The sequence below is a fragment of the Apostichopus japonicus genome, chromosome 4, assembly GCF_037975245.1.
Source record: "Apostichopus japonicus isolate 1M-3 chromosome 4, ASM3797524v1, whole genome shotgun sequence".
NCBI lineage: Eukaryota > Metazoa > Echinodermata > Holothuroidea > Aspidochirotida > Stichopodidae > Apostichopus > Apostichopus japonicus.
Window position 1 is genome coordinate 17,595,984 of NC_092564.1, and position 12,022 is coordinate 17,608,005.

A 12,022-nucleotide genomic window follows, 5' to 3' on the forward strand; every position below is an offset into this window, starting at 1 on the left:
CTCCGAAACGTGCATCTGCCCATTTTTCAATGCATATACTTGTCGATCTGTCCGATGCACACGTATACTATATAGGTGTAATAATTTTAGTAAATGCTGGGGGGACCCTCGGCCTGTCCCCTGGCTATAGACCATATTGTCACCCCAACCGCGTCTTCACGACCCGTGAAAAGTGGAAGCAGTGAGTGTGAGTACCGGTAAGCGCAACACAACTTCGTCTTATAGGCCAATGACTTGCTTCATTTCAGCCAGTTCTTCAACATCCCCTTACTACACTCAAAAACGTCTTTGCGAGTACACTACTCTCTTAAAACACCATCGAATATACAAATTAGAATGTTTTTACAGACTTTTACGTGCAATCTGAGAAATTGCAGGCCTGAGACCCATATTTTAGGGCTAGGTATTCGCAGCATAAAACACTCGGGAAGTGCCGTTTCCGGCCATCTGGGGGTTTGAAAAACCCAAAATTTTCTTGTACGCTCCGCGCCAACCGATGGTGGCGCTCCGCTTAGATAGTCTCTACACATTAGCCCCCCCCAATAATTTTCCGTTCCGCCGCGCCTGGAGGGGCACCCCCTCCCCTTAGACCCCTCCCCAGGACGTTGATCCGTATCCACCTAAGTGCCCCCCATCAAATGCTGGTGCCCCCCTGTGCCCCCCCAGACTGAAAAGTCTGGTGACGCCACTGCCTGTAATCCCAGTAATCCTTGGATCACAAGTCCGACGCCTTAGCCAATTGTCCACCACGCTCTCACAAAATATTGCCAGGACTAGGTATTCACTGAGGAGATGACGTCATCGTCAGCATTAAAGGGCTCGAGGTTTATCACATGTTAAAGCTGAGTATGACTATATGGGACGGAGAACTGAGAAATATGAAGGAAAGGGGAATCTGTAAAAAATCTATAATGGATTTTTTTTTCTGTACGGCTTGAGAAGGATGAAGACACAACTTTTAAGATGGCGATGTATAGAGAATAGAGAGACGACATATATATGGGGTGGGGTGGCGTCAACTGGAAGAGGGTGTAGTGTGGGGAGCTATAGGGGAGGGGTGGTAAAGTATACAGGTAGATAGGAAGTAAACACTACAGAAAGAGAAAGTTTACAATGGGGGGGGGGGTGGGGGGTCGAAATCTAGCATGCGAATGATTAACCTGGACAAAGTGAGATTGTTGTTGGCTTTCTGCTCTGTGCTCTAACTAATGTTTTTCACTGACTCTGACCCTCGTAAAAACTACTTGTGGGTTCCTGTAATAGACCTGAAAGATTTCAGGAATAGATTCCTGAAAGATTTAATGGAATACAACTTTGTGTCGGTTTCAAGAGAAGTGGGTGGGTGGAGCATAACTTAAGATGGAATGCGTTTGTAGGGAGATTATATGAATTATCTCAAAGTGAAAATAATCAAACAAAACCGACATGAGACAAACATCTTCATCTCTTGTGTTACTAATTTATGGTAATTGAGCAAGAAAATAAAAAACAAAAGGAAGAAGATCAAACTGAGAAGTGGACTAATTGAAACCGTTTAAAAAAATGAATTAAGTTAACTATAGGCTCCATATATAGTCCTTGAAGGTATAGAAGTTTCGACAGATGTATATCACTACCGTTTTGTTTTAATTGATTTTTTTTATTTGATTATCTGTTATATATGTATATATATATATATATGTATGTGTATATATATATATATATATATATATATATATATACATACATACTGAAGAAACAGGTCATCCTCACACATCTTCGTATGTTCGCGCAACAGGCGATAAAACCGATCGTCTAAATTATAGCAGTTTATGGTAATTCTCGCCCACTCTCTGCAGATTATCTTTAGTCTTTTAAGGATTTACTCCTACGTATTCTATTCGAAACGATTATACACGGTATCATTAACGAACAAAGTGTTTTAATAGACTCGTATATCGTGTCAAATTCCCGCTATAATACTACGTTGTATACCAGTACACTATATAGATATATGCTATACTTCATAACATACGACCTAGTTTCACTTTATACGCCTATAATGAAATTGTAGGTTAATATCTTGTTATCAAATTCTTTTGGGCGTTGTTATTAAGTTGTCCGCCGCGATAATGCCCCTATGAGTATTTATTACACTTTCGATTGCTTTTAACACTTACTAACTAAATCTCGGGCCAACCAATTTCGTTTATATGTCAGCCGAGACGACTGGATTTGGGCAGCGTTTGGAATAATTTCCTGGCTAGTATTCATAAAATTCGTAAGATGTAAAAGTCATTTGACTTTATTTTTTCCCAATCTTTTTTTTCTCTCCCTTTTCCCCCCATCTCACGTTTTTAGTCCCATTCACTGGACAAATATTACCAACATGAAGAAGTGGAAATGTACATTTCCTGTTCAATCAAATCAAACATGACAGTATATGGATGTTTGTTTGTTCCATATTCGTGATCGGAAAGACCGCGAGAACCGTTTTTTTTTCTTCAAACTTCCTCATTGAACGAACTTAATTTTGAAATTTGGAGCCGGCTAATATACTGCAATAAGTCATATTTACATTATATCTCAAATTCACTCTCACTAGGCGTTTTTCATTTTGTTTTTCCTGGTTTTGCTATACTCACTACATTGTTTTACACAATTGTTTGACGACCGGATAACAAAGGACGATGACGTTGACGATGACGATGAAAATGACGTTGACTATGGTGTAAAATTAAATAGTTTCAATTAATAAAAATATCCATATATAGTTGAAGACCAGGATTTGTGATACATTTTAACATATGAATTTTACATTAAATTAAAACTGAAACGTTAATAGACATAATTTATAGAACTGCCGTTAAGATTTACAATCTCCCAGATTCACAGAAATAATAATAATAATATTAGGCATTTAGCTACGCTATTCATGGTAAACCATATCCAGGCGTTATATTACCCTTGGTCAATGATAACCTGTCCCAGAGACAATCCCTCCAGTCGGCAGCAGTTATATACTGCGCCCAAGTTACCTCACAGGTACCCATTTAACCCTGGGTGGAGAGAGGCAAGTGAGATAAAGCATCTTGCCCAAGGACACAACGTAATGAACTAGGCAGGAATCGAACCAACAATCCTTGGATCACGAGTCCGACGCCTTAGCCAATTGGCCACCACGCTTTCTTAAATATAAATCTTTTCGGTGTACTTGCTCTGATGGCGGTTATACTTATCTGTACTAATGGTCGAGGAATTTTCTGGCTTCCAGTTGGATCGGAAATCATGCTGTCAAGTTGATTTGACAAACCATTCCTTTCAATTTAATCGCTTTTATTGGTCTCCGTAGAAAACCTACTGTGGCGAAGTTTTAATAATGAATATTTGGAAACAGTCTCTTAGAAAAATCCGTCCCCCTTACAGAGAAACCATTTCCTATTGAACACTTAGCCACAGATTAGATTCGGATGAAAATTTCATTACTTTAATAGCAGCGAAGGAGTCTAAAAACCGTTGATCTGGAATAAACGTTGCTATTCCATTTACGGTATTTCCCTTGGCTGCAAGAAAGACTGATACAGTATATGTGTCTATCATACATCCAATATGTGAGTACAACTTTCTTACACATTTCTATTAAATTATATATTAGACGTGGACTTGTGTTGATAATGTTTCTTTGTCTCTTACGAGATTCTTTAATAAAGATTATATTGACTTTAATTGATGAAAGTTGTTTTCATTTCAATAGCCAAACATTTGAAAGGGGTCGTGTATTAATTGTATAGAAAAGATAACACAATGTGAATCAAACTGTATCAACCGAAACGTAAACAATTTTTAAAATAGAACAGACGAAAATTATATAAAATATAATAAGTGGTGAAATTTGAGCAGAATGAAGTCAAAAGAAATGTTATATTTAAATGTTAATTGTTAAAGTCTCAAAATAATAGCAGTTCTTACTTCTTTAATGGATAACATTAATTATATAGTCATCAAGCATATATATATATATATATATATATATATATATATATATATATATATATATATATAGATATATATATATATATATATATAGATATATATATATATAGATATATATATATATATATAGATATATATATATATATATATATATATATAGATATATATATATATATATATAGATATATATATATATATATAGATATATATAGCCTACTGCATGATACGTAGGCCCTATATGTGCCCTGATTGCTTATAACATGTCTCCTGTTCACGTTTATGCAGCGATATTTGAAACACTTATGATATAACGCTAAAATAAAGTATTATTTATGTAGTAAATCTATGCATTATTATATAGTGAAAATCAAAGCAATAACTTACAGAAGGTGTTTATTTCCAACCGCATGATGTAGAAATGTGGGAGAAATATGTTTTACATTGTTGTTCAATGCGAGAATCGGTTGACTTTTGGTTAAAACAGGCCTTTTTATCTTTTGCAATACCGATCCAAATATCGTTTTCAACAGAAGCAGTGTCGTGTAATGTCGCCGCCTCATTGTATTTAACCATGCATCTCTAATATTTTACTATTAACATTATATTGTAACTATATTTACACAAGTTCAGCAATCAGCACCATTTATCAACACCCACATATAAGACAGCAAAGCATAAAATAAGACGAAAGGAAAAAAGAAAATCACGACTTTGCCTCAGATGAACTCACTTATCGTACTAACTCCACAAAACGATACATATTGCAGATCTGATCCAGTAGCGTGCACATTATTTTTAGGTGGGGCATGTGGTAGGTGGGGGGGGGGTGAATTCTGCAATTCCCCCAGACTGATTTGGATAGGGGCTGAATCTATACATAGAAGGGCCAGAGGGCGTATGAAGTATTTCATAAAGATGATATGACCATAGGGTCGTTGAAACCGACTCCCATGTTCGGGGTCTGGGTGCCCTCCTCCAGAAACACAAATTGTTGAATGATACATTCTTTGATGCATATTTAAGGAATATTTAGATTTTAAAAATTATGTTTACAGTTAGAACTTAACGCAAGGATGTGTTAATACTCTTGATTTTATAGCATTGTAGTTGACGAGGAGCTTTACACGTCTAGTAGTTGTCTTAAGTTTTTCCTCGGCTGAAATGTATGAAAAGAATCCCGACTGAGCATTTCCCCTTCCCTCCGACTGATGATAGAGGGGGGGTGGCTTAGGGGATTAGGGGATGCACCCACCCCTTTTCAGACGCAGCTGATATGATATGATCTGATCGATTTTGCAAAACATGAACAAAATCGTTGTCATCTTCTACACAAAATACATCTACATGAGATGAACCCACCAAGTACGTCATGTATTATATAGCGCTAAAGGGATGACCTTTAAATGGATGTTATTCTTGCATAGGAGAAAGTCAATTAAGACATCCGCAACAGATGGTGAATGCATCAATGTACTCAGTTCGTCATTTAGGACAGTATACTTATAGGAAATTCAATGTTTAGTGAAGCTTTTGATTCGTTGCTATATAATGCAGTGATTATTGTTCATACGAAGTAAAGTTTGTCGTTGTTATTATATACTTCCTTTCACATGATGATGAAGAGCGTTCCCTTTGGATGTTCTTGGAATGTATGCATTTCTGTATTATCTTTATTTTGGACATATTTTGGGTGAAGTTAAATCAGCAAACAAATACACAAACTAACAAGAGTATACGCACTACACACACGTTCCGAATCCGACAGAAACTAAACTACATCTCTGAAAATGTCATTTACCTCATCTACTGTAATATTTGCAATATATTTACAATTCGTTGGAGAGTAAAAAAAGAACTCTATTAATGAGAATGACTCATCATAGATCGGCGATCAAAACAGAAAGAATCAACCAACCTGTTGCAAATAACTTCAATCTCCCAAATCATTCGATTAGAATTGGCGTGTTATTGCCATTGACCAAAACGATTCTTGGACTGACAAATGAAGAAAAGGAAAACTACCTGCCGTCCCAGATAAGTCAAAACTACGGAGAGTAAAACGTTCCATAAACGTCGAACAAGAAAGTGAAGTGTCCAAGTTCATATATATATATATATATATATATATATATATATATATATATATATATATATATATATATATATATATATATATATATATATATATGTATATATATATATATATATATATATATATATATATATACACATATATATATATATATATATACACATATATATATATATATATATATATATGGCCAATTTCGATATCAACATGTTACAATTCCATGTTGTATCTAGCAAGCAAAGTTGACATGAGCAATGTAGTATCGCCATGCTCTTACAAGTTTTCGACATGGTTATATGAATTGTAACATGTTGATATCAAATTGGACATATATTTACTTAAATTTGACACTTCACTTTCTTTTTCGACATTTATGGAACGATTGGCTCTCCGTACAACGCAATTCCTTTGAAGTTACGAAGGAATCGGATTAAAATAATCCGACACGGATTAAAAAGAATCCGATTTTCCAAACCTTATGCTAATCCAGCAGAAATCAGTAAGTCACATTGACTTAACTGCCTTGCCTACATTATTCTCCTATAAAAAGTTTCTATTCCTGCTACTCCTTGTCACCTTTCGGTGATCATGAACTGAAGAAGAGCTAGTTTGATCGAAAGCATTTGCTGTTTTACTTACAGTCACTCACTAATTTTGTTTTGCTTGAAAACACAGAACACAGACGCATATTATAAATACAAACTCAAATTTCAGGTCTTGATTCGCTGGCTTATTTTTTATAAGTGGTTTCTGCAACCGACTGCAATTAATTACAATTTCAAGTAAGAATTATCTGGTATAATTTCACAACTATCCTCTATAATTCTCGCGTAATTGCTATAGTAGTACGTGCACTTACGAGATTATTCAAATATGTACTGTTTATCTTCGTCACTGGTAGAGTTAATTCTGTTGATATCGTATATACCTGCAGGTTTGGTCGGTAAATGCACTTTCACCGAAGGTTGGTTGTATCGAAAACAGATACCATGCCGTGTCATAAGTCAAAATAAATCCTTGAAACAAAAATCAGCTATATTTGATATTTATCAGATAAGGTTCTTAATTAGGTAATTATTCTCTCACAAATTGGCTATTAGGACGTAGGAACTCCATTTTATACGAACTTAAAAACTTGTACACATAAATATAGTATATATGTGTCGCTTTATATATTTTGATGGATAAGGCCATAACGAGGACATTACCAACATTTTTTCAATGCTTAGTCCGGCAAATAGGTTCTCATTTCTAAGTTTTTCTATAAGAAATCGGACAGACGTTTAGTACAACAGCATGAGTACGAGTACAACATCATGAGTACGCGTACAACAACATGTAGCACAAGTCCAAAGCATGAGTACTAGTCCAAGAGCCTTAGCATGAGTACAACAGCATGAGTACGAGTGCAACAGCATGAGTACGAGTACAACAACATGAGTACTAGTACAGCATCATGAGTGAGTACGAGTACAGCATCATGACTACGCGTACAACAGCATGAGTACGAGTACAGCAGCATGAGTACTATATAGTGCAAGAGCCTGAGTATGAGTACAACAGCATGAGTATACGAGTACAACATCATGGGTACGCATACAACAGCATGAGTACGAGTACAACAGCATGAGTACAACATCATGAGTATGAGTATAACATCATGAGTATGAGTACAACAGTATGTGTACGAGAACAACATCATGAGTATGAGTACAACAGCATGAGTTAGAGTACAAAAATATGAGTACGAGTACAACACGACAGCATTCTTGTCAATTGTGTTTTTCTCAACTTAACTGAGGTAAACATCGTACGAACCGACCTTGTGACGCACGGTATACGTTGTAGAGTACATCTACTAATTTAATTTAGGAAAGCCTGCAGATAGTTCCTGCTGGTGCGTAAACCTTCGCCTGCTAGATAAAATAATTAATTAATTTTGACGAGTATCGGTTAATATCAAATTACACTTGATTGAAACTATGATCGCACTCCTCTCAAAGTTATTGTTTCATATGTAAGCATTAATAAGAACCAAAATTAATATCTACCCTCAAATTAATAACTACCTCACATTTGTTCTTACATTATTATTAACAGTATGCAACGTTAAATCGCAATTTTCGTGTTTCATTCTTCAACTCTACTGCATTACTTCAAATATAACTTGACATTAGCGAATCATCATAAAGAATGTATAGTTATGAGATATTTTTTTTTTATAGAATCCTGACGAAATCTACCAAAATCAATCAATATTTATATAATCATGTTGTTGTTTATGTCTTTATTGCCATCGATAGCCATCATTCATAAATCTCATTCTTATATCTCTTTTGTCTTCACCCTGCTCATTAACCTGTCTGTATTCTGTGCTTGTATGTATCCCTTATGTTACTGTTACTTATCATTCAGCCTCTGGAGAAGATCCTGCTAAGATCGAAACGTCAGGCCAACTTACTTTTACACATTCTCTTACACAGGCTCTTTAGTAGATAACCATTTTGCTAACAGCTTGTGTTTTATTTATATTTATTTATATTCATAATTTATAGTATGAATATGCCTCAGAATGCACCAATGTACGTCTAATTTCTTCTTGGGGCGGGGGGGGGGGTGAGGGAGTATCCCCAAACCTGCTACAACACACGGACGCACCTCCTACTCATTCAAACCCCTGATCAGCCATTAAAGTATTTCCATTAAGGTCTATGCCCCTATATACCTACACTATCCTGGGAGAATTTAGAACACCCCCCACCCATACCCTCAAACATATGAAATTTGGTGAACGCCCCAGTGCACGGCTGTCTTTACTTTTTATACATCTAGCACAAGGCTAAGTTTAAATCTAACCGATATAACAGCCTTTAATTTTGCACTTGCATATATATATAGGCACAAGCCCCAAAAATAGCTTATTAATTAGTTCGCCAACCAAATACCAAAATTCCTTGCTAATATTGAAACCGTTATTAAGAAATGATAAAGCTGTAACACAGGCATGACATCACCGACTGCTAAAATGAGGGAATTAATTGTGATTTGATCTGATACGCCTCAATGAACAGGCTGGTATAACATGTATCCATCCACACGATGAAAACAGCTGGCTGTTTTAGGTGAAGAAGGGCTCACAATAGTACTACACATGCATATAGTCATGTGTAGGGAGACTGGACTAATTTTACACAAGGGCATCGCACGTACATCGCGCAGTGTATCACCAGTCGTCAACAGAGATCATACGTTCATTAGCATTGCTATTCCTAAAGACCGTGGAGTGTTGTCAGCTATGTTTCGCCGGGAGTGCAAATATTAGTCTACTTATGGAACAGTTAGAGCTAGGAAAACACTCCGTTGATAGTTATATGTTTGCGGGAGACGTTTCGAGTACCACAGGTATACAAGCCTATATATTCTCTGTGTAGCGCCTGGCTACAACGAGTTGTTTTGACTTTCTTAAAACGTTTACCAGTGTTAGTGTATGTGCGCAGTCAACTAAAACCAGTCAACGGGACCCATGATAGATTCATTAAAGGAAAATAAGGTACAGTACTCGGCCGATTTGTCCATGTTATTTTGTCCATGTTATTTATCCATATTTTGCAGTGTATAACTGAATTGTAGATTACATGAGGGTTGTCCTCAATAAACAACTAGCCACACACGATCATGCTACCTATAGTGTTCACTCCTCAAACATGAATCTCAGCTTTTGTTTAATATATATATATATATATATATATATATATATATATATATATATATGTATATATATATATATATATACATGTATATATATATACATGTATATATATATATATGTATATATACACATTTATATATATATATATATATATATGTATATATATACATATATATGTATATATATATTTATGTATATAGTTTTCTGTACTGTAGATTTTCACCTCACTTCCTTGTCTCCGCATGCCAACTGCATTTTCGAATACTGTGTTATTGAATGGAACATGGGTTAACTTGAAAAGTTCACAAATGTATACATATTCTACAGTTTCCTTCCCCTTTTGTTGCTGAAGTTGAGACTTGGCTAGTAGGGTTACCAAAGGAATTGGTATAGGAACGTGAATCATGCAATAGTCTTGAAAATTTGACTAAAATCAAACAAGAGCCCCATTTGACAATTTGAGTAGATATCATACCTTATATGAAATTAAATACATATATCTCATATTGGAGATTGGAATATCACAGATAACCGGCGCGGATCCCGGGATTGTGTTTTTGTGGGGGTGAGGGGTGGGGAGAGTTTTACCCCTTTCAACCCCGTAAAAAAAACTAGGTTTTGTTAGCACAAAATTTAATGTCTGTGTATAGACCTACAGTAAGGGTCTACCTAATTTATACCCTAAATATGTCCCGGAATGCACTTTTTAACGTATACTTTATTGCGAGTACCCCAAGATTCCCCTACATAGGAGTTGGTTTTAACGACCCCACGGCCTTCCTTTTTAAAATCCCTTCCCCCGATCTCTGGATAAAATGCAGACTACGTAGATGCTAACACATTATAGGCATGTGTGCAGAGAACGATCGACGTGGGTGGAACAGTGATATAGTTCATATATATATAAGTTTCCATTATAAAATAAACCGACCAACTAATTCCTCATACAGGCTAATTTGGTTCGGGAGATATTCAGTAACTGATCTCCGCGCGATTCTGATACTTTGCGTTGGAATATTTAAATTCTACTGGCCTCCATGAATTTGTTTTCTCGTAAAAACAAAATAAACCCGTAGTATATGGCCTGTTGTATAGGTATATCATTACCTTCGCCCCAAGTGTAAACACATTAACTGTCAAAAATCGCCTGCTTCGCTTATAAGTAATACACCACGGTGGTTGCAAAATTTAAATATGGAACCCTTGATATGTAACCTTTATTTATATTACACGCGGCTCTAAAGAGCAGGGTATAAGGCCGGAGGGTAATTTGCCATTAACTCGTATTTCTGTTTAAGGCCTATTACAGGATTTTTTTCTTTTGACAGAGGGAGAGGGGGGTGGGGGGGGGGAGGAGAGGAGAAGTGAAGGAAACGTATTTCAAAATATTTTTTGTCATTACCTCTGCCGGTTATATTAACCATTGAGAAATATTTCGAATAAAGGTCACATCAAACTGCGCCGTTCCCCTTCCCTTTTTTTCGCATGAGAACATGGATAAGGGACGGTACACTCAGGTTTTACATTGTAAATGTCACGGCTTAAGGAAACTTTATTTTGAGTCGGCAATTTTTACCAAACCTATACGAAATATTAGGTCCACTACTAAAAGTTAGGTTGCAACCTTGATTTAGAAAAATTCACCCTCCGTGAATATGCAGTTTCTGTTTAGGAGGATGAAGGTTTAAGTAGGTCAGGCATATTTTTCACAAAATTACTATTAATTACATGTAACGCACAAATTAAAAAAATGTTATAAAATATAGACTTTTATCTCACGCGTATATATACATATACATGCTTCTCCAGTTGAAGACGTTATATATAATTATAGGAAACACAAAGATGCATGCCACACATCTCTTCAACATTAAGCATAATTGACACAATCACATCTATAATATATATTTCGCATAAGATTTTAAAGTGAAAAACAGGTTTGAGATTCCTGTAATGAGTTTGCCTTCAGACGTTTATTATAGTGATATTAACTTATTAAGTGCTTTCCTTGTATCTATATAGACCTTTCAGACCTTTCAATGTCTGCAAACGAAGGGTGGAAAAGATAGAGAAAATTTATTACAAAAACCAGAATCTGCAGCCGTGTCATCGTCTGAAATATAGATATATACTTGTCCATTATAATTATTTTCATAAAGTCTGATGGCATATATATATATATATATATATATTAAGTGGCTTGAAGACCGTATCACCTCTTTAAACGGTCGTTACATTTACTAATGGCG

At 35.7% G+C, this 12,022-nt stretch overlaps 1 protein-coding gene across 3 annotated transcripts in view; it reads left to right on the forward strand.

Annotated features, from left to right (window-relative positions):
- LOC139966659 (angiotensin-converting enzyme-like) overlaps positions 1-12,022 on the forward strand; it is a 69,466-nt gene that overhangs the window by 6,869 nt on the left and 50,575 nt on the right. Inside the window, exon 1 of one of the 3 annotated variants that reach the window (XM_071969922.1) lies at positions 3,459-3,590. The exons of 1 other annotated variant lie outside the window; for it this stretch is intronic. The gene's annotated coding sequence lies outside the window, so the exon portion shown is untranslated. Of the gene's footprint in view, positions 1-3,458; positions 3,591-9,195; positions 9,615-12,022 lie in introns of those variants that run through there. One more of the 3 variants, XM_071969919.1, reaches the window with a different exon arrangement.